Raw genomic sequence first — 18,879 nt, 5'->3', positions numbered from 1 at the left:
TCGGGCCGCAGCAAGACCAACTGAACGGAAATAGAAAAAAAAAATGAACGCACTCGCAAAAAGGGGTGCAACACGAGGACTTCCCAGGGGGTCACCCATCCTAGTACTACTCTCGCCCAAGCACGCTTAACTTCGGAGTTCTGATGGGATCCGGTGCATTAGTGCTGGTATGATCGCACCCGTCAATAGCCCCGCACTTTATTCTTTCATAGCGTACGCTCCCGTGCGCAGGTTCTGGTCCCCCACCCTTCAGACGGGCATAACTTTTGATCCGGAAGGAGTTACGGGACCCACAGCATATCACCGCGAAGCTCTCGCCGAGCCCCACGTGCTGAGCTACGGGTACAGCCCGTGGCTACTCCGGGAAGCAAAAAGAGGCCGTTTCGAGCCATTTCGGCCACTTTTAGTTCGCGGCTACTGTTTTTCGGCACGTTTAAGGTTGTGGGACCCGCTCGTCACGGGCTCGTGGGGATTGCCGTACCTTTTTGTCCTCGCGCCCGCCAACCGCTAGTCGAGTTTCGGGCCGCAGCAAGACCAACTGAACGGAAATAGAAAAAAAAAATGAACGCACTCGCAAAAAGGGGTGCAACACGAGGACTTCCCAGGGGGTCACCCATCCTAGTACTACTCTCGCCCAAGCACGCTTAACTTCGGAGTTCTGATGGGATCCGGTGCATTAGTGCTGGTATGATCGCACCCGTCAATAGCCCCGCACTTTATTCTTTCATAGCGTACGCTCCCGTGCGCAGGTTCTGGTCCCCCACCCTTCAGACGGGCATAACTTTTGATCCGGAAGGAGTTACGGGACCCACAGCATATCACCGCGAAGCTCTCGCCGAGCCCCACGTGCTGAGCTACGGGTACAGCCCGTGGCTACTCCGGGAAGCAAAAAGAGGCCGTTTCGAGCCATTTCGGCCACTTTTAGTTCGCGGCTACTGTTTTTCGGCACGTTTAAGGTTGTGGGACCCGCTCGTCACGGGCTCGTGGGGATTGCCGTACCTTTTTGTCCTCGCGCCCGCCAACCGCTAGTCGAGTTTCGGGCCGCAGCAAGACCAACTGAACGGAAATAGAAAAAAAAAATGAACGCACTCGCAAAAAGGGGTGCAACACGAGGACTTCCCAGGGGGTCACCCATCCTAGTACTACTCTCGCCCAAGCACGCTTAACTTCGGAGTTCTGATGGGATCCGGTGCATTAGTGCTGGTATGATCGCACCCGTCAATAGCCCCGCACTTTATTCTTTCATAGCGTACGCTCCCGTGCGCAGGTTCTGGTCCCCCACCCTTCAGACGGGCATAACTTTTGATCCGGAAGGAGTTACGGGACCCACAGCATATCACCGCGAAGCTCTCGCCGAGCCCCACGTGCTGAGCTACGGGTACAGCCCGTGGCTACTCCGGGAAGCAAAAAGAGGCCGTTTCGAGCCATTTCGGCCACTTTTAGTTCGCGGCTACTGTTTTTCGGCACGTTTAAGGTTGTGGGACCCGCTCGTCACGGGCTCGTGGGGATTGCCGTACCTTTTTGTCCTCGCGCCCGCCAACCGCTAGTCGAGTTTCGGGCCGCAGCAAGACCAACTGAACGGAAATAGAAAAAAAAAATGAACGCACTCGCAAAAAGGGGTGCAACACGAGGACTTCCCAGGGGGTCACCCATCCTAGTACTACTCTCGCCCAAGCACGCTTAACTTCGGAGTTCTGATGGGATCCGGTGCATTAGTGCTGGTATGATCGCACCCGTCAATAGCCCCGCACTTTATTCTTTCATAGCGTACGCTCCCGTGCGCAGGTTCTGGTCCCCCACCCTTCAGACGGGCATAACTTTTGATCCGGAAGGAGTTACGGGACCCACAGCATATCACCGCGAAGCTCTCGCCGAGCCCCACGTGCTGAGCTACGGGTACAGCCCGTGGCTACTCCGGGAAGCAAAAAGAGGCCGTTTCGAGCCATTTCGGCCACTTTTAGTTCGCGGCTACTGTTTTTCGGCACGTTTAAGGTTGTGGTACCCGCTCGTCACGGGCTCGTGGGGATTGCCGTACCTTTTTGTCCTCGCGCCCGCCAACCGCTAGTCGAGTTTCGGGCCGCAGCAAGACCAACTGAACGGAAATAGAAAAAAAAAATGAACGCACTCGCAAAAAGGGGTGCAACACGAGGACTTCCCAGGGGGTCACCCATCCTAGTACTACTCTCGCCCAAGCACGCTTAACTTCGGAGTTCTGATGGGATCCGGTGCATTAGTGCTGGTATGATCGCACCCGTCAATAGCCCCGCACTTTATTCTTTCATAGCGTACGCTCCCGTGCGCAGGTTCTGGTCCCCCACCCTTCAGACGGGCATAACTTTTGATCCGGAAGGAGTTACGGGACCCACAGCATATCACCGCGAAGCTCTCGCCGAGCCCCACGTGCTGAGCTACGGGTACAGCCCGTGGCTACTCCGGGAAGCAAAAAGAGGCCGTTTCGAGCCATTTCGGCCACTTTTAGTTCGCGGCTACTGTTTTTCGGCACGTTTAAGGTTGTGGGACCCGCTCGTCACGGGCTCGTGGGGATTGCCGTACCTTTTTGTCCTCGCGCCCGCCAACCGCTAGTCGAGTTTCGGGCCGCAGCAAGACCAACTGAACGGAAATAGAAAAAAAAAATGAACGCACTCGCAAAAAGGGGTGCAACACGAGGACTTCCCAGGGGGTCACCCATCCTAGTACTACTCTCGCCCAAGCACGCTTAACTTCGGAGTTCTGATGGGATCCGGTGCATTAGTGCTGGTATGATCGCACCCGTCAATAGCCCCGCACTTTATTCTTTCATAGCGTACGCTCCCGTGCGCAGGTTCTGGTCCCCCACCCTTCAGACGGGCATAACTTTTGATCCGGAAGGAGTTACGGGACCCACAGCATATCACCGCGAAGCTCTCGCCGAGCCCCACGTGCTGAGCTACGGGTACAGCCCGTGGCTACTCCGGGAAGCAAAAAGAGGCCGTTTCGAGCCATTTCGGCCACTTTTAGTTCGCGGCTACTGTTTTTCGGCACGTTTAAGGTTGTGGGACCCGCTCGTCACGGGCTCGTGGGGATTGCCGTACCTTTTTGTCCTCGCGCCCGCCAACCGCTAGTCGAGTTTCGGGCCGCAGCAAGACCAACTGAACGGAAATAGAAAAAAAAAATGAACGCACTCGCAAAAAGGGGTGCAACACGAGGACTTCCCAGGGGGTCACCCATCCTAGTACTACTCTCGCCCAAGCACGCTTAACTTCGGAGTTCTGATGGGATCCGGTGCATTAGTGCTGGTATGATCGCACCCGTCAATAGCCCCGCACTTTATTCTTTCATAGCGTACGCTCCCGTGCGCAGGTTCTGGTCCCCCACCCTTCAGACGGGCATAACTTTTGATCCGGAAGGAGTTACGGGACCCACAGCATATCACCGCGAAGCTCTCGCCGAGCCCCACGTGCTGAGCTACGGGTACAGCCCGTGGCTACTCCGGGAAGCAAAAAGAGGCCGTTTCGAGCCATTTCGGCCACTTTTAGTTCGCGGCTACTGTTTTTCGGCACGTTTAAGGTTGTGGGACCCGCTCGTCACGGGCTCGTGGGGATTGCCGTACCTTTTTGTCCTCGCGCCCGCCAACCGCTAGTCGAGTTTCGGGCCGCAGCAAGACCAACTGAACGGAAATAGAAAAAAAAAATGAACGCACTCGCAAAAAGGGGTGCAACACGAGGACTTCCCAGGGGGTCACCCATCCTAGTACTACTCTCGTCCAAGCACGCTTAACTTCGGAGTTCTGATGGGATCCGGTGCATTAGTGCTGGTATGATCGCACCCGTCAATAGCCCCGCACTTTATTCTTTCATAGCGTACGCTCCCGTGCGCAGGTTCTGGTCCCCCACCCTTCAGACGGGCATAACTTTTGATCCGGAAGGAGTTACGGGACCCACAGCATATCACCGCGAAGCTCTCGCCGAGCCCCACGTGCTGAGCTACGGGTACAGCCCGTGGCTACTCCGGGAAGCAAAAAGAGGCCGTTTCGAGCCATTTCGGCCACTTTTAGTTCGCGGCTACTGTTTTTCGGCACGTTTAAGGTTGTGGGACCCGCTCGTCACGGGCTCGTGGGGATTGCCGTACCTTTTTGTCCTCGCGCCCGCCAACCGCTAGTCGAGTTTCGGGCCGCAGCAAGACCAACTGAACGGAAATAGAAAAAAAAAATGAACGCACTCGCAAAAAGGGGTGCAACACGAGGACTTCCCAGGGGGTCACCCATCCTAGTACTACTCTCGCCCAAGCACGCTTAACTTCGGAGTTCTGATGGGATCCGGTGCATTAGTGCTGGTATGATCGCACCCGTCAATAGCCCCGCACTTTATTCTTTCATAGCGTACGCTCCCGTGCGCAGGTTCTGGTCCCCCACCCTTCAGACGGGCATAACTTTTGATCCGGAAGGAGTTACGGGACCCACAGCATATCACCGCGAAGCTCTCGCCGAGCCCCACGTGCTGAGCTACGGGTACAGCCCGTGGCTACTCCGGGAAGCAAAAAGAGGCCGTTTCGAGCCATTTCGGCCACTTTTAGTTCGCGGCTACTGTTTTTCGGCACGTTTAAGGTTGTGGGACCCGCTCGTCACGGGCTCGTGGGGATTGCCGTACCTTTTTGTCCTCGCGCCCGCCAACCGCTAGTCGAGTTTCGGGCCGCAGCAAGACCAACTGAACGGAAATAGAAAAAAAAAATGAACGCACTCGCAAAAAGGGGTGCAACACGAGGACTTCCCAGGGGGTCACCCATCCTAGTACTACTCTCGCCCAAGCACGCTTAACTTCGGAGTTCTGATGGGATCCGGTGCATTAGTGCTGGTATGATCGCACCCGTCAATAGCCCCGCACTTTATTCTTTCATAGCGTACGCTCCCGTGCGCAGGTTCTGGTCCCCCACCCTTCAGACGGGCATAACTTTTGATCCGGAAGGAGTTACGGGACCCACAGCATATCACCGCGAAGCTCTCGCCGAGCCCCACGTGCTGAGCTACGGGTACAGCCCGTGGCTACTCCGGGAAGCAAAAAGAGGCCGTTTCGAGCCATTTCGGCCACTTTTAGTTCGCGGCTACTGTTTTTCGGCACGTTTAAGGTTGTGGGACCCGCTCGTCACGGGCTCGTGGGGATTGCCGTACCTTTTTGTCCTCGCGCCCGCCAACCGCTAGTCGAGTTTCGGGCCGCAGCAAGACCAACTGAACGGAAATAGAAAAAAAAAATGAACGCACTCGCAAAAAGGGGTGCAACACGAGGACTTCCCAGGGGGTCACCCATCCTAGTACTACTCTCGCCCAAGCACGCTTAACTTCGGAGTTCTGATGGGATCCGGTGCATTAGTGCTGGTATGATCGCACCCGTCAATAGCCCCGCACTTTATTCTTTCATAGCGTACGCTCCCGTGCGCAGGTTCTGGTCCCCCACCCTTCAGACGGGCATAACTTTTGATCCGGAAGGAGTTACGGGACCCACAGCATATCACCGCGAAGCTCTCGCCGAGCCCCACGTGCTGAGCTACGGGTACAGCCCGTGGCTACTCCGGGAAGCAAAAAGAGGCCGTTTCGAGCCATTTCGGCCACTTTTAGTTCGCGGCTACTGTTTTTCGGCACGTTTAAGGTTGTGGGACCCGCTCGTCACGGGCTCGTGGGGATTGCCGTACCTTTTTGTCCTCGCGCCCGCCAACCGCTAGTCGAGTTTCGGGCCGCAGCAAGACCAACTGAACGGAAATAGAAAAAAAAAATGAACGCACTCGCAAAAAGGGGTGCAACACGAGGACTTCCCAGGGGGTCACCCATCCTAGTACTACTCTCGCCCAAGCACGCTTAACTTCGGAGTTCTGATGGGATCCGGTGCATTAGTGCTGGTATGATCGCACCCGTCAATAGCCCCGCACTTTATTCTTTCATAGCGTACGCTCCCGTGCGCAGGTTCTGGTCCCCCACCCTTCAGACGGGCATAACTTTTGATCCGGAAGGAGTTACGGGACCCACAGCATATCACCGCGAAGCTCTCGCCGAGCCCCACGTGCTGAGCTACGGGTACAGCCCGTGGCTACTCCGGGAAGCAAAAAGAGGCCGTTTCGAGCCATTTCGGCCACTTTTAGTTCGCGGCTACTGTTTTTCGGCACGTTTAAGGTTGTGGGACCCGCTCGTCACGGGCTCGTGGGGATTGCCGTACCTTTTTGTCCTCGCGCCCGCCAACCGCTAGTCGAGTTTCGGGCCGCAGCAAGACCAACTGAACGGAAATAGAAAAAAAAAATGAACGCACTCGCAAAAAGGGGTGCAACACGAGGACTTCCCAGGGGGTCACCCATCCTAGTACTACTCTCGCCCAAGCACGCTTAACTTCGGAGTTCTGATGGGATCCGGTGCATTAGTGCTGGTATGATCGCACCCGTCAATAGCCCCGCACTTTATTCTTTCATAGCGTACGCTCCCGTGCGCAGGTTCTGGTCCCCCACCCTTCAGACGGGCATAACTTTTGATCCGGAAGGAGTTACGGGACCCACAGCATATCACCGCGAAGCTCTCGCCGAGCCCCACGTGCTGAGCTACGGGTACAGCCCGTGGCTACTCCGGGAAGCAAAAAGAGGCCGTTTCGAGCCATTTCGGCCACTTTTAGTTCGCGGCTACTGTTTTTCGGCACGTTTAAGGTTGTGGGACCCGCTCGTCACGGGCTCGTGGGGATTGCCGTACCTTTTTGTCCTCGCGCCCGCCAACCGCTAGTCGAGTTTCGGGCCGCAGCAAGACCAACTGAACGGAAATAGAAAAAAAAAATGAACGCACTCGCAAAAAGGGGTGCAACACGAGGACTTCCCAGGGGGTCACCCATCCTAGTACTACTCTCGTCCAAGCACGCTTAACTTCGGAGTTCTGATGGGATCCGGTGCATTAGTGCTGGTATGATCGCACCCGTCAATAGCCCCGCACTTTATTCTTTCATAGCGTACGCTCCCGTGCGCAGGTTCTGGTCCCCCACCCTTCAGACGGGCATAACTTTTGATCCGGAAGGAGTTACGGGACCCACAGCATATCACCGCGAAGCTCTCGCCGAGCCCCACGTGCTGAGCTACGGGTACAGCCCGTGGCTACTCCGGGAAGCAAAAAGAGGCCGTTTCGAGCCATTTCGGCCACTTTTAGTTCGCGGCTACTGTTTTTCGGCACGTTTAAGGTTGTGGGACCCGCTCGTCACGGGCTCGTGGGGATTGCCGTACCTTTTTGTCCTCGCGCCCGCCAACCGCTAGTCGAGTTTCGGGCCGCAGCAAGACCAACTGAACGGAAATAGAAAAAAAAAATGAACGCACTCGCAAAAAGGGGTGCAACACGAGGACTTCCCAGGGGGTCACCCATCCTAGTACTACTCTCGCCCAAGCACGCTTAACTTCGGAGTTCTGATGGGATCCGGTGCATTAGTGCTGGTATGATCGCACCCGTCAATAGCCCCGCACTTTATTCTTTCATAGCGTACGCTCCCGTGCGCAGGTTCTGGTCCCCCACCCTTCAGACGGGCATAACTTTTGATCCGGAAGGAGTTACGGGACCCACAGCATATCACCGCGAAGCTCTCGCCGAGCCCCACGTGCTGAGCTACGGGTACAGCCCGTGGCTACTCCGGGAAGCAAAAAGAGGCCGTTTCGAGCCATTTCGGCCACTTTTAGTTCGCGGCTACTGTTTTTCGGCACGTTTAAGGTTGTGGGACCCGCTCGTCACGGGCTCGTGGGGATTGCCGTACCTTTTTGTCCTCGCGCCCGCCAACCGCTAGTCGAGTTTCGGGCCGCAGCAAGACCAACTGAACGGAAATAGAAAAAAAAAATGAACGCACTCGCAAAAAGGGGTGCAACACGAGGACTTCCCAGGGGGTCACCCATCCTAGTACTACTCTCGCCCAAGCACGCTTAACTTCGGAGTTCTGATGGGATCCGGTGCATTAGTGCTGGTATGATCGCACCCGTCAATAGCCCCGCACTTTATTCTTTCATAGCGTACGCTCCCGTGCGCAGGTTCTGGTCCCCCACCCTTCAGACGGGCATAACTTTTGATCCGGAAGGAGTTACGGGACCCACAGCATATCACCGCGAAGCTCTCGCCGAGCCCCACGTGCTGAGCTACGGGTACAGCCCGTGGCTACTCCGGGAAGCAAAAAGAGGCCGTTTCGAGCCATTTCGGCCACTTTTAGTTCGCGGCTACTGTTTTTCGGCACGTTTAAGGTTGTGGGACCCGCTCGTCACGGGCTCGTGGGGATTGCCGTACCTTTTTGTCCTCGCGCCCGCCAACCGCTAGTCGAGTTTCGGGCCGCAGCAAGACCAACTGAACGGAAATAGAAAAAAAAAATGAACGCACTCGCAAAAAGGGGTGCAACACGAGGACTTCCCAGGGGGTCACCCATCCTAGTACTACTCTCGCCCAAGCACGCTTAACTTCGGAGTTCTGATGGGATCCGGTGCATTAGTGCTGGTATGATCGCACCCGTCAATAGCCCCGCACTTTATTCTTTCATAGCGTACGCTCCCGTGCGCAGGTTCTGGTCCCCCACCCTTCAGACGGGCATAACTTTTGATCCGGAAGGAGTTACGGGACCCACAGCATATCACCGCGAAGCTCTCGCCGAGCCCCACGTGCTGAGCTACGGGTACAGCCCGTGGCTACTCCGGGAAGCAAAAAGAGGCCGTTTCGAGCCATTTCGGCCACTTTTAGTTCGCGGCTACTGTTTTTCGGCACGTTTAAGGTTGTGGGACCCGCTCGTCACGGGCTCGTGGGGATTGCCGTACCTTTTTGTCCTCGCGCCCGCCAACCGCTAGTCGAGTTTCGGGCCGCAGCAAGACCAACTGAACGGAAATAGAAAAAAAAAATGAACGCACTCGCAAAAAGGGGTGCAACACGAGGACTTCCCAGGGGGTCACCCATCCTAGTACTACTCTCGCCCAAGCACGCTTAACTTCGGAGTTCTGATGGGATCCGGTGCATTAGTGCTGGTATGATCGCACCCGTCAATAGCCCCGCACTTTATTCTTTCATAGCGTACGCTCCCGTGCGCAGGTTCTGGTCCCCCACCCTTCAGACGGGCATAACTTTTGATCCGGAAGGAGTTACGGGACCCACAGCATATCACCGCGAAGCTCTCGCCGAGCCCCACGTGCTGAGCTACGGGTACAGCCCGTGGCTACTCCGGGAAGCAAAAAGAGGCCGTTTCGAGCCATTTCGGCCACTTTTAGTTCGCGGCTACTGTTTTTCGGCACGTTTAAGGTTGTGGGACCCGCTCGTCACGGGCTCGTGGGGATTGCCGTACCTTTTTGTCCTCGCGCCCGCCAACCGCTAGTCGAGTTTCGGGCCGCAGCAAGACCAACTGAACGGAAATAGAAAAAAAAAATGAACGCACTCGCAAAAAGGGGTGCAACACGAGGACTTCCCAGGGGGTCACCCATCCTAGTACTACTCTCGCCCAAGCACGCTTAACTTCGGAGTTCTGATGGGATCCGGTGCATTAGTGCTGGTATGATCGCACCCGTCAATAGCCCCGCACTTTATTCTTTCATAGCGTACGCTCCCGTGCGCAGGTTCTGGTCCCCCACCCTTCAGACGGGCATAACTTTTGATCCGGAAGGAGTTACGGGACCCACAGCATATCACCGCGAAGCTCTCGCCGAGCCCCACGTGCTGAGCTACGGGTACAGCCCGTGGCTACTCCGGGAAGCAAAAAGAGGCCGTTTCGAGCCATTTCGGCCACTTTTAGTTCGCGGCTACTGTTTTTCGGCACGTTTAAGGTTGTGGGACCCGCTCGTCACGGGCTCGTGGGGATTGCCGTACCTTTTTGTCCTCGCGCCCGCCAACCGCTAGTCGAGTTTCGGGCCGCAGCAAGACCAACTGAACGGAAATAGAAAAAAAAAATGAACGCACTCGCAAAAAGGGGTGCAACACGAGGACTTCCCAGGGGGTCACCCATCCTAGTACTACTCTCGCCCAAGCACGCTTAACTTCGGAGTTCTGATGGGATCCGGTGCATTAGTGCTGGTATGATCGCACCCGTCAATAGCCCCGCACTTTATTCTTTCATAGCGTACGCTCCCGTGCGCAGGTTCTGGTCCCCCACCCTTCAGACGGGCATAACTTTTGATCCGGAAGGAGTTACGGGACCCACAGCATATCACCGCGAAGCTCTCGCCGAGCCCCACGTGCTGAGCTACGGGTACAGCCCGTGGCTACTCCGGGAAGCAAAAAGAGGCCGTTTCGAGCCATTTCGGCCACTTTTAGTTCGCGGCTACTGTTTTTCGGCACGTTTAAGGTTGTGGGACCCGCTCGTCACGGGCTCGTGGGGATTGCCGTACCTTTTTGTCCTCGCGCCCGCCAACCGCTAGTCGAGTTTCGGGCCGCAGCAAGACCAACTGAACGGAAATAGAAAAAAAAAATGAACGCACTCGCAAAAAGGGGTGCAACACGAGGACTTCCCAGGGGGTCACCCATCCTAGTACTACTCTCGCCCAAGCACGCTTAACTTCGGAGTTCTGATGGGATCCGGTGCATTAGTGCTGGTATGATCGCACCCGTCAATAGCCCCGCACTTTATTCTTTCATAGCGTACGCTCCCGTGCGCAGGTTCTGGTCCCCCACCCTTCAGACGGGCATAACTTTTGATCCGGAAGGAGTTACGGGACCCACAGCATATCACCGCGAAGCTCTCGCCGAGCCCCACGTGCTGAGCTACGGGTACAGCCCGTGGCTACTCCGGGAAGCAAAAAGAGGCCGTTTCGAGCCATTTCGGCCACTTTTAGTTCGCGGCTACTGTTTTTCGGCACGTTTAAGGTTGTGGGACCCGCTCGTCACGGGCTCGTGGGGATTGCCGTACCTTTTTGTCCTCGCGCCCGCCAACCGCTAGTCGAGTTTCGGGCCGCAGCAAGACCAACTGAACGGAAATAGAAAAAAAAAATGAACGCACTCGCAAAAAGGGGTGCAACACGAGGACTTCCCAGGGGGTCACCCATCCTAGTACTACTCTCGTCCAAGCACGCTTAACTTCGGAGTTCTGATGGGATCCGGTGCATTAGTGCTGGTATGATCGCACCCGTCAATAGCCCCGCACTTTATTCTTTCATAGCGTACGCTCCCGTGCGCAGGTTCTGGTCCCCCACCCTTCAGACGGGCATAACTTTTGATCCGGAAGGAGTTACGGGACCCACAGCATATCACCGCGAAGCTCTCGCCGAGCCCCACGTGCTGAGCTACGGGTACAGCCCGTGGCTACTCCGGGAAGCAAAAAGAGGCCGTTTCGAGCCATTTCGGCCACTTTTAGTTCGCGGCTACTGTTTTTCGGCACGTTTAAGGTTGTGGGACCCGCTCGTCACGGGCTCGTGGGGATTGCCGTACCTTTTTGTCCTCGCGCCCGCCAACCGCTAGTCGAGTTTCGGGCCGCAGCAAGACCAACTGAACGGAAATAGAAAAAAAAAATGAACGCACTCGCAAAAAGGGGTGCAACACGAGGACTTCCCAGGGGGTCACCCATCCTAGTACTACTCTCGCCCAAGCACGCTTAACTTCGGAGTTCTGATGGGATCCGGTGCATTAGTGCTGGTATGATCGCACCCGTCAATAGCCCCGCACTTTATTCTTTCATAGCGTACGCTCCCGTGCGCAGGTTCTGGTCCCCCACCCTTCAGACGGGCATAACTTTTGATCCGGAAGGAGTTACGGGACCCACAGCATATCACCGCGAAGCTCTCGCCGAGCCCCACGTGCTGAGCTACGGGTACAGCCCGTGGCTACTCCGGGAAGCAAAAAGAGGCCGTTTCGAGCCATTTCGGCCACTTTTAGTTCGCGGCTACTGTTTTTCGGCACGTTTAAGGTTGTGGGACCCGCTCGTCACGGGCTCGTGGGGATTGCCGTACCTTTTTGTCCTCGCGCCCGCCAACCGCTAGTCGAGTTTCGGGCCGCAGCAAGACCAACTGAACGGAAATAGAAAAAAAAAATGAACGCACTCGCAAAAAGGGGTGCAACACGAGGACTTCCCAGGGGGTCACCCATCCTAGTACTACTCTCGCCCAAGCACGCTTAACTTCGGAGTTCTGATGGGATCCGGTGCATTAGTGCTGGTATGATCGCACCCGTCAATAGCCCCGCACTTTATTCTTTCATAGCGTACGCTCCCGTGCGCAGGTTCTGGTCCCCCACCCTTCAGACGGGCATAACTTTTGATCCGGAAGGAGTTACGGGACCCACAGCATATCACCGCGAAGCTCTCGCCGAGCCCCACGTGCTGAGCTACGGGTACAGCCCGTGGCTACTCCGGGAAGCAAAAAGAGGCCGTTTCGAGCCATTTCGGCCACTTTTAGTTCGCGGCTACTGTTTTTCGGCACGTTTAAGGTTGTGGGACCCGCTCGTCACGGGCTCGTGGGGATTGCCGTACCTTTTTGTCCTCGCGCCCGCCAACCGCTAGTCGAGTTTCGGGCCGCAGCAAGACCAACTGAACGGAAATAGAAAAAAAAAATGAACGCACTCGCAAAAAGGGGTGCAACACGAGGACTTCCCAGGGGGTCACCCATCCTAGTACTACTCTCGCCCAAGCACGCTTAACTTCGGAGTTCTGATGGGATCCGGTGCATTAGTGCTGGTATGATCGCACCCGTCAATAGCCCCGCACTTTATTCTTTCATAGCGTACGCTCCCGTGCGCAGGTTCTGGTCCCCCACCCTTCAGACGGGCATAACTTTTGATCCGGAAGGAGTTACGGGACCCACAGCATATCACCGCGAAGCTCTCGCCGAGCCCCACGTGCTGAGCTACGGGTACAGCCCGTGGCTACTCCGGGAAGCAAAAAGAGGCCGTTTCGAGCCATTTCGGCCACTTTTAGTTCGCGGCTACTGTTTTTCGGCACGTTTAAGGTTGTGGGACCCGCTCGTCACGGGCTCGTGGGGATTGCCGTACCTTTTTGTCCTCGCGCCCGCCAACCGCTAGTCGAGTTTCGGGCCGCAGCAAGACCAACTGAACGGAAATAGAAAAAAAAAATGAACGCACTCGCAAAAAGGGGTGCAACACGAGGACTTCCCAGGGGGTCACCCATCCTAGTACTACTCTCGTCCAAGCACGCTTAACTTCGGAGTTCTGATGGGATCCGGTGCATTAGTGCTGGTATGATCGCACCCGTCAATAGCCCCGCACTTTATTCTTTCATAGCGTACGCTCCCGTGCGCAGGTTCTGGTCCCCCACCCTTCAGACGGGCATAACTTTTGATCCGGAAGGAGTTACGGGACCCACAGCATATCACCGCGAAGCTCTCGCCGAGCCCCACGTGCTGAGCTACGGGTACAGCCCGTGGCTACTCCGGGAAGCAAAAAGAGGCCGTTTCGAGCCATTTCGGCCACTTTTAGTTCGCGGCTACTGTTTTTCGGCACGTTTAAGGTTGTGGGACCCGCTCGTCACGGGCTCGTGGGGATTGCCGTACCTTTTTGTCCTCGCGCCCGCCAACCGCTAGTCGAGTTTCGGGCCGCAGCAAGACCAACTGAACGGAAATAGAAAAAAAAAATGAACGCACTCGCAAAAAGGGGTGCAACACGAGGACTTCCCAGGGGGTCACCCATCCTAGTACTACTCTCGCCCAAGCACGCTTAACTTCGGAGTTCTGATGGGATCCGGTGCATTAGTGCTGGTATGATCGCACCCGTCAATAGCCCCGCACTTTATTCTTTCATAGCGTACGCTCCCGTGCGCAGGTTCTGGTCCCCCACCCTTCAGACGGGCATAACTTTTGATCCGGAAGGAGTTACGGGACCCACAGCATATCACCGCGAAGCTCTCGCCGAGCCCCACGTGCTGAGCTACGGGTACAGCCCGTGGCTACTCCGGGAAGCAAAAAGAGGCCGTTTCGAGCCATTTCGGCCACTTTTAGTTCGCGGCTACTGTTTTTCGGCACGTTTAAGGTTGTGGGACCCGCTCGTCACGGGCTCGTGGGGATTGCCGTACCTTTTTGTCCTCGCGCCCGCCAACCGCTAGTCGAGTTTCGGGCCGCAGCAAGACCAACTGAACGGAAATAGAAAAAAAAAATGAACGCACTCGCAAAAAGGGGTGCAACACGAGGACTTCCCAGGGGGTCACCCATCCTAGTACTACTCTCGCCCAAGCACGCTTAACTTCGGAGTTCTGATGGGATCCGGTGCATTAGTGCTGGTATGATCGCACCCGTCAATAGCCCCGCACTTTATTCTTTCATAGCGTACGCTCCCGTGCGCAGGTTCTGGTCCCCCACCCTTCAGACGGGCATAACTTTTGATCCGGAAGGAGTTACGGGACCCACAGCATATCACCGCGAAGCTCTCGCCGAGCCCCACGTGCTGAGCTACGGGTACAGCCCGTGGCTACTCCGGGAAGCAAAAAGAGGCCGTTTCGAGCCATTTCGGCCACTTTTAGTTCGCGGCTACTGTTTTTCGGCACGTTTAAGGTTGTGGGACCCGCTCGTCACGGGCTCGTGGGGATTGCCGTACCTTTTTGTCCTCGCGCCCGCCAACCGCTAGTCGAGTTTCGGGCCGCAGCAAGACCAACTGAACGGAAATAGAAAAAAAAAATGAACGCACTCGCAAAAAGGGGTGCAACACGAGGACTTCCCAGGGGGTCACCCATCCTAGTACTACTCTCGTCCAAGCACGCTTAACTTCGGAGTTCTGATGGGATCCGGTGCATTAGTGCTGGTATGATCGCACCCGTCAATAGCCCCGCACTTTATTCTTTCATAGCGTACGCTCCCGTGCGCAGGTTCTGGTCCCCCACCCTTCAGACGGGCATAACTTTTGATCCGGAAGGAGTTACGGGACCCACAGCATATCACCGCGAAGCTCTCGCCGAGCCCCACGTGCTGAGCTACGGGTACAGCCCGTGGCTACTCCGGGAAGCAAAAAGAGGCCGTTTCGAGCCATTTCGGCCACTTTTAGTTCGCGGCTACTGTTTTTCGGCACGTTTAAGGTTGTGGGACCCGCTCGTCACGGGCTCGTGGGGATTGCCGTACCTTTTTGTCCTCGCGCCCGCCAACCGCTAGTCGAGTTTCGGGCCGCAGCAAGACCAACTGAACGGAAATAGAAAAAAAAAATGAACGCACTCGCAAAAAGGGGTGCAACACGAGGACTTCCCAGGGGGTCACCCATCCTAGTACTACTCTCGCCCAAGCACGCTTAACTTCGGAGTTCTGATGGGATCCGGTGCATTAGTGCTGGTATGATCGCACCCGTCAATAGCCCCGCACTTTATTCTTTCATAGCGTACGCTCCCGTGCGCAGGTTCTGGTCCCCCACCCTTCAGACGGGCATAACTTTTGATCCGGAAGGAGTTACGGGACCCACAGCATATCACCGCGAAGCTCTCGCCGAGCCCCACGTGCTGAGCTACGGGTACAGCCCGTGGCTACTCCGGGAAGCAAAAAGAGGCCGTTTCGAGCCATTTCGGCCACTTTTAGTTCGCGGCTACTGTTTTTCGGCACGTTTAAGGTTGTGGGACCCGCTCGTCACGGGCTCGTGGGGATTGCCGTACCTTTTTGTCCTCGCGCCCGCCAACCGCTAGTCGAGTTTCGGGCCGCAGCAAGACCAACTGAACGGAAATAGAAAAAAAAAATGAACGCACTCGCAAAAAGGGGTGCAACACGAGGACTTCCCAGGGGGTCACCCATCCTAGTACTACTCTCGCCCAAGCACGCTTAACTTCGGAGTTCTGATGGGATCCGGTGCATTAGTGCTGGTATGATCGCACCCGTCAATAGCCCCGCACTTTATTCTTTCATAGCGTACGCTCCCGTGCGCAGGTTCTGGTCCCCCACCCTTCAGACGGGCATAACTTTTGATCCGGAAGGAGTTACGGGACCCACAGCATATCACCGCGAAGCTCTCGCCGAGCCCCACGTGCTGAGCTACGGGTACAGCCCGTGGCTACTCCGGGAAGCAAAAAGAGGCCGTTTCGAGCCATTTCGGCCACTTTTAGTTCGCGGCTACTGTTTTTCGGCACGTTTAAGGTTGTGGGACCCGCTCGTCACGGGCTCGTGGGGATTGCCGTACCTTTTTGTCCTCGCGCCCGCCAACCGCTAGTCGAGTTTCGGGCCGCAGCAAGACCAACTGAACGGAAATAGAAAAAAAAAATGAACGCACTCGCAAAAAGGGGTGCAACACGAGGACTTCCCAGGGGGTCACCCATCCTAGTACTACTCTCGCCCAAGCACGCTTAACTTCGGAGTTCTGATGGGATCCGGTGCATTAGTGCTGGTATGATCGCACCCGTCAATAGCCCCGCACTTTATTCTTTCATAGCGTACGCTCCCGTGCGCAGGTTCTGGTCCCCCACCCTTCAGACGGGCATAACTTTTGATCCGGAAGGAGTTACGGGACCCACAGCATATCACCGCGAAGCTCTCGCCGAGCCCCACGTGCTGAGCTACGGGTACAGCCCGTGGCTACTCCGGGAAGCAAAAAGAGGCCGTTTCGAGCCATTTCGGCCACTTTTAGTTCGCGGCTACTGTTTTTCGGCACGTTTAAGGTTGTGGGACCCGCTCGTCACGGGCTCGTGGGGATTGCCGTACCTTTTTGTCCTCGCGCCCGCCAACCGCTAGTCGAGTTTCGGGCCGCAGCAAGACCAACTGAACGGAAATAGAAAAAAAAAATGAACGCACTCGCAAAAAGGGGTGCAACACGAGGACTTCCCAGGGGGTCACCCATCCTAGTACTACTCTCGCCCAAGCACGCTTAACTTCGGAGTTCTGATGGGATCCGGTGCATTAGTGCTGGTATGATCGCACCCGTCAATAGCCCCGCACTTTATTCTTTCATAGCGTACGCTCCCGTGCGCAGGTTCTGGTCCCCCACCCTTCAGACGGGCATAACTTTTGATCCGGAAGGAGTTACGGGACCCACAGCATATCACCGCGAAGCTCTCGCCGAGCCCCACGTGCTGAGCTACGGGTACAGCCCGTGGCTACTCCGGGAAGCAAAAAGAGGCCGTTTCGAGCCATTTCGGCCACTTTTAGTTCGCGGCTACTGTTTTTCGGCACGTTTAAGGTTGTGGGACCCGCTCGTCACGGGCTCGTGGGGATTGCCGTACCTTTTTGTCCTCGCGCCCGCCAACCGCTAGTCGAGTTTCGGGCCGCAGCAAGACCAACTGAACGGAAATAGAAAAAAAAAATGAACGCACTCGCAAAAAGGGGTGCAACACGAGGACTTCCCAGGGGGTCACCCATCCTAGTACTACTCTCGCCCAAGCACGCTTAACTTCGGAGTTCTGATGGGATCCGGTGCATTAGTGCTGGTATGATCGCACCCGTCAATAGCCCCGCACTTTATTCTTTCATAGCGTACGCTCCCGTGCGCAGGTTCTGGTCCCCCACCCTTCAGACGGGCATAACTTTTGATCCGGAAGGAGTTACGGGACCCACAGCATATCACCGCGAAGCTCTCGCCGAGCCCCACGTGCTGAGCTACGGGTACAGCCCGTGGCTACTCCGGGAAGCAAAAAGAGGCCGTTTCGAGCCATTTCGGCCACTTTTAGTTCGCGGCTACTGTTTTTCGGCACGTTTAAGGTTGTGGGACCCGCTCGTCACGGGCTCGTGGGGATTGCCGTACCTTTTTGTCCTCGCGCCCGCCAACCGCTAGTCGAGTTTCGGGCCGCAGCAAGACCAACTGAACGGAAATAGAAAAAAAAAATGAACGCACTCGCAAAAAGGGGTGCAACACGAGGACTTCCCAGGGGGTCACCCATCCTAGTACTACTCTCGCCCAAGCACGCTTAACTTCGGAGTTCTGATGGGATCCGGTGCATTAGTGCTGGTATGATCGCACCCGTCAATAGCCCCGCACTTTATTCTTTCATAGCGTACGCTCCCGTGCGCAGGTTCTGGTCCCCCACCCTTCAGACGGGCATAACTTTTGATCCGGAAGGAGTTACGGGACCCACAGCATATCACCGCGAAGCTCCCGCCGAGCCCCACGTGCTGAGCTACGGGTACAGCCCGTGGCTACTCCGGGAAGCAAAAAGAGGCCGTTTCGAGCCATTTCGGCCACTTTTAGTTCGCGGCTACTGTTTTTCGGCACGTTTAAGGTTGTGGGACCCGCTCGTCACGGGCTCGTGGGGATTGCCGTACCTTTTTGTCCTCGCGCCCGCCAACCGCTAGTCGAGTTTCGGGCCGCAGCAAGACCAACTGAACGGAAATAGAAAAAAAAAATGAACGCACTCGCAAAAAGGGGTGCAACACGAGGACTTCCCAGGGGGTCACCCATCCTAGTACTACTCTCGCCCAAGCACGCTTAACTTCGGAGTTCTGATGGGATCCGGTGCATTAGTGCTGGTATGATCGCACCCGTCAATAGCCCCGCACTTTATTCTTTCATAGCGTACGCTCCCGTGCGCAGGTTCTGGTCCCCCACCCTTCAGACGGGCATAACTTTTGATCCGGAAGGAGTTACGGGACCCACAGCATATCACCGCGAAGCTCCCGCCGAGCCCCACGTGCTGAGCTACGGGTACAGCCCGTGGCTACTCCGGGAAGCAAAAAGAGGCCGTTTCGAGCCATTTCGGCCACTTTTAGTTCGCGGCTACTGTTTTTCGGCACGTTTAAGGTTGTGGGACCCGCTCGTCACGGGCTCGTGGGGATTGCCGTACCTTTTTGTCCTCGCGCCCGCCAACCGCTAGTCGAGTTTCGGGCCGCAGCAAGACCAACTGAACGGAAATAGAAAAAAAAAATGAACGCACTCGCAAAAAGGGGTGCAACACGAGGACTTCCCAGGGGGTCACCCATCCTAGTACTACTCTCGCCCAAGCACGCTTAACTTCGGAGTTCTGATGGGATCCGGTGCATTAGTGCTGGTATGATCGCACCCGTCAATAGCCCCGCACTTTATTCTTTCATAGCGTACGCTCCCGTGCGCAG

The 18,879-nt window shown here is 56.1% G+C and overlaps 37 non-coding genes across 37 annotated transcripts; all 37 read right to left on the bottom strand.

Moving 5' to 3' along the window:
- Positions 1-62: 62 nt before the first annotated feature.
- Positions 63-181, bottom strand: LOC148929144 (5S ribosomal RNA). The gene has a single exon (XR_016129935.1). It is a non-coding gene; the product is annotated as a 5S ribosomal RNA (ribosomal RNA).
- A 399-nt stretch (positions 182-580) lies between these two features.
- Positions 581-699, bottom strand: LOC148929143 (5S ribosomal RNA). The gene has a single exon (XR_016129934.1). It is a non-coding gene; the product is annotated as a 5S ribosomal RNA (ribosomal RNA).
- Positions 700-1,098: 399 nt separating this feature from the next.
- LOC148929142 (5S ribosomal RNA) lies at positions 1,099-1,217 on the bottom strand. The gene has a single exon (XR_016129933.1). It is a non-coding gene; the product is annotated as a 5S ribosomal RNA (ribosomal RNA).
- A 399-nt stretch (positions 1,218-1,616) lies between these two features.
- On the bottom strand, positions 1,617-1,735 carry LOC148929141 (5S ribosomal RNA). The gene has a single exon (XR_016129932.1). It is a non-coding gene; the product is annotated as a 5S ribosomal RNA (ribosomal RNA).
- Positions 1,736-2,134: 399 nt separating this feature from the next.
- Positions 2,135-2,253, bottom strand: LOC148929140 (5S ribosomal RNA). Its single transcript, XR_016129931.1, has one exon. It is a non-coding gene; the product is annotated as a 5S ribosomal RNA (ribosomal RNA).
- A 399-nt stretch (positions 2,254-2,652) lies between these two features.
- Positions 2,653-2,771, bottom strand: LOC148929139 (5S ribosomal RNA). Its single transcript, XR_016129930.1, has one exon. It is a non-coding gene; the product is annotated as a 5S ribosomal RNA (ribosomal RNA).
- Positions 2,772-3,170: 399 nt separating this feature from the next.
- LOC148929138 (5S ribosomal RNA) lies at positions 3,171-3,289 on the bottom strand. The gene has a single exon (XR_016129929.1). It is a non-coding gene; the product is annotated as a 5S ribosomal RNA (ribosomal RNA).
- A 399-nt stretch (positions 3,290-3,688) lies between these two features.
- LOC148929137 (5S ribosomal RNA) lies at positions 3,689-3,807 on the bottom strand. The gene has a single exon (XR_016130028.1). It is a non-coding gene; the product is annotated as a 5S ribosomal RNA (ribosomal RNA).
- A 399-nt stretch (positions 3,808-4,206) lies between these two features.
- Positions 4,207-4,325, bottom strand: LOC148929136 (5S ribosomal RNA). The gene has a single exon (XR_016129928.1). It is a non-coding gene; the product is annotated as a 5S ribosomal RNA (ribosomal RNA).
- A 399-nt stretch (positions 4,326-4,724) lies between these two features.
- Positions 4,725-4,843, bottom strand: LOC148929135 (5S ribosomal RNA). Its single transcript, XR_016129927.1, has one exon. It is a non-coding gene; the product is annotated as a 5S ribosomal RNA (ribosomal RNA).
- Positions 4,844-5,242: 399 nt separating this feature from the next.
- Positions 5,243-5,361, bottom strand: LOC148929134 (5S ribosomal RNA). The gene has a single exon (XR_016129926.1). It is a non-coding gene; the product is annotated as a 5S ribosomal RNA (ribosomal RNA).
- A 399-nt stretch (positions 5,362-5,760) lies between these two features.
- LOC148929133 (5S ribosomal RNA) lies at positions 5,761-5,879 on the bottom strand. Its single transcript, XR_016129925.1, has one exon. It is a non-coding gene; the product is annotated as a 5S ribosomal RNA (ribosomal RNA).
- Positions 5,880-6,278: 399 nt separating this feature from the next.
- On the bottom strand, positions 6,279-6,397 carry LOC148929132 (5S ribosomal RNA). Its single transcript, XR_016129924.1, has one exon. It is a non-coding gene; the product is annotated as a 5S ribosomal RNA (ribosomal RNA).
- A 399-nt stretch (positions 6,398-6,796) lies between these two features.
- Positions 6,797-6,915, bottom strand: LOC148929131 (5S ribosomal RNA). The gene has a single exon (XR_016130026.1). It is a non-coding gene; the product is annotated as a 5S ribosomal RNA (ribosomal RNA).
- A 399-nt stretch (positions 6,916-7,314) lies between these two features.
- Positions 7,315-7,433, bottom strand: LOC148929130 (5S ribosomal RNA). The gene has a single exon (XR_016129923.1). It is a non-coding gene; the product is annotated as a 5S ribosomal RNA (ribosomal RNA).
- A 399-nt stretch (positions 7,434-7,832) lies between these two features.
- LOC148929129 (5S ribosomal RNA) lies at positions 7,833-7,951 on the bottom strand. Its single transcript, XR_016129922.1, has one exon. It is a non-coding gene; the product is annotated as a 5S ribosomal RNA (ribosomal RNA).
- Positions 7,952-8,350: 399 nt separating this feature from the next.
- LOC148929128 (5S ribosomal RNA) lies at positions 8,351-8,469 on the bottom strand. Its single transcript, XR_016129921.1, has one exon. It is a non-coding gene; the product is annotated as a 5S ribosomal RNA (ribosomal RNA).
- Positions 8,470-8,868: 399 nt separating this feature from the next.
- LOC148929127 (5S ribosomal RNA) lies at positions 8,869-8,987 on the bottom strand. The gene has a single exon (XR_016129920.1). It is a non-coding gene; the product is annotated as a 5S ribosomal RNA (ribosomal RNA).
- Positions 8,988-9,386: 399 nt separating this feature from the next.
- LOC148929126 (5S ribosomal RNA) lies at positions 9,387-9,505 on the bottom strand. Its single transcript, XR_016129919.1, has one exon. It is a non-coding gene; the product is annotated as a 5S ribosomal RNA (ribosomal RNA).
- Positions 9,506-9,904: 399 nt separating this feature from the next.
- LOC148929125 (5S ribosomal RNA) lies at positions 9,905-10,023 on the bottom strand. Its single transcript, XR_016129918.1, has one exon. It is a non-coding gene; the product is annotated as a 5S ribosomal RNA (ribosomal RNA).
- Positions 10,024-10,422: 399 nt separating this feature from the next.
- Positions 10,423-10,541, bottom strand: LOC148929124 (5S ribosomal RNA). Its single transcript, XR_016129917.1, has one exon. It is a non-coding gene; the product is annotated as a 5S ribosomal RNA (ribosomal RNA).
- A 399-nt stretch (positions 10,542-10,940) lies between these two features.
- On the bottom strand, positions 10,941-11,059 carry LOC148929123 (5S ribosomal RNA). Its single transcript, XR_016130025.1, has one exon. It is a non-coding gene; the product is annotated as a 5S ribosomal RNA (ribosomal RNA).
- A 399-nt stretch (positions 11,060-11,458) lies between these two features.
- On the bottom strand, positions 11,459-11,577 carry LOC148929122 (5S ribosomal RNA). The gene has a single exon (XR_016129916.1). It is a non-coding gene; the product is annotated as a 5S ribosomal RNA (ribosomal RNA).
- Positions 11,578-11,976: 399 nt separating this feature from the next.
- Positions 11,977-12,095, bottom strand: LOC148929121 (5S ribosomal RNA). The gene has a single exon (XR_016129915.1). It is a non-coding gene; the product is annotated as a 5S ribosomal RNA (ribosomal RNA).
- Positions 12,096-12,494: 399 nt separating this feature from the next.
- LOC148929120 (5S ribosomal RNA) lies at positions 12,495-12,613 on the bottom strand. Its single transcript, XR_016129914.1, has one exon. It is a non-coding gene; the product is annotated as a 5S ribosomal RNA (ribosomal RNA).
- A 399-nt stretch (positions 12,614-13,012) lies between these two features.
- LOC148929119 (5S ribosomal RNA) lies at positions 13,013-13,131 on the bottom strand. The gene has a single exon (XR_016130024.1). It is a non-coding gene; the product is annotated as a 5S ribosomal RNA (ribosomal RNA).
- A 399-nt stretch (positions 13,132-13,530) lies between these two features.
- LOC148929118 (5S ribosomal RNA) lies at positions 13,531-13,649 on the bottom strand. The gene has a single exon (XR_016129913.1). It is a non-coding gene; the product is annotated as a 5S ribosomal RNA (ribosomal RNA).
- A 399-nt stretch (positions 13,650-14,048) lies between these two features.
- LOC148929117 (5S ribosomal RNA) lies at positions 14,049-14,167 on the bottom strand. Its single transcript, XR_016129912.1, has one exon. It is a non-coding gene; the product is annotated as a 5S ribosomal RNA (ribosomal RNA).
- A 399-nt stretch (positions 14,168-14,566) lies between these two features.
- On the bottom strand, positions 14,567-14,685 carry LOC148929116 (5S ribosomal RNA). The gene has a single exon (XR_016130023.1). It is a non-coding gene; the product is annotated as a 5S ribosomal RNA (ribosomal RNA).
- A 399-nt stretch (positions 14,686-15,084) lies between these two features.
- Positions 15,085-15,203, bottom strand: LOC148929115 (5S ribosomal RNA). The gene has a single exon (XR_016129911.1). It is a non-coding gene; the product is annotated as a 5S ribosomal RNA (ribosomal RNA).
- A 399-nt stretch (positions 15,204-15,602) lies between these two features.
- Positions 15,603-15,721, bottom strand: LOC148929114 (5S ribosomal RNA). The gene has a single exon (XR_016129910.1). It is a non-coding gene; the product is annotated as a 5S ribosomal RNA (ribosomal RNA).
- Positions 15,722-16,120: 399 nt separating this feature from the next.
- Positions 16,121-16,239, bottom strand: LOC148929113 (5S ribosomal RNA). Its single transcript, XR_016129909.1, has one exon. It is a non-coding gene; the product is annotated as a 5S ribosomal RNA (ribosomal RNA).
- Positions 16,240-16,638: 399 nt separating this feature from the next.
- Positions 16,639-16,757, bottom strand: LOC148929112 (5S ribosomal RNA). Its single transcript, XR_016129908.1, has one exon. It is a non-coding gene; the product is annotated as a 5S ribosomal RNA (ribosomal RNA).
- Positions 16,758-17,156: 399 nt separating this feature from the next.
- On the bottom strand, positions 17,157-17,275 carry LOC148929111 (5S ribosomal RNA). Its single transcript, XR_016129907.1, has one exon. It is a non-coding gene; the product is annotated as a 5S ribosomal RNA (ribosomal RNA).
- A 399-nt stretch (positions 17,276-17,674) lies between these two features.
- LOC148929110 (5S ribosomal RNA) lies at positions 17,675-17,793 on the bottom strand. The gene has a single exon (XR_016129906.1). It is a non-coding gene; the product is annotated as a 5S ribosomal RNA (ribosomal RNA).
- Positions 17,794-18,192: 399 nt separating this feature from the next.
- On the bottom strand, positions 18,193-18,311 carry LOC148929109 (5S ribosomal RNA). The gene has a single exon (XR_016129905.1). It is a non-coding gene; the product is annotated as a 5S ribosomal RNA (ribosomal RNA).
- A 399-nt stretch (positions 18,312-18,710) lies between these two features.
- On the bottom strand, positions 18,711-18,829 carry LOC148929108 (5S ribosomal RNA). The gene has a single exon (XR_016129904.1). It is a non-coding gene; the product is annotated as a 5S ribosomal RNA (ribosomal RNA).
- Positions 18,830-18,879: the final 50 nt, after the last annotated feature.

The sequence above is a fragment of the Salvia hispanica genome, chromosome 4, assembly GCF_029641045.1.
Source record: "Salvia hispanica isolate PSC_SH4W2 chromosome 4, Shi_PSC_v1, whole genome shotgun sequence".
Taxonomy (NCBI): domain Eukaryota; kingdom Viridiplantae; phylum Streptophyta; class Magnoliopsida; order Lamiales; family Lamiaceae; genus Salvia; species Salvia hispanica.
Note: the sequence above shows the minus strand (reverse complement) of the source record. Positions and strands in the feature narration are given on the sequence as shown.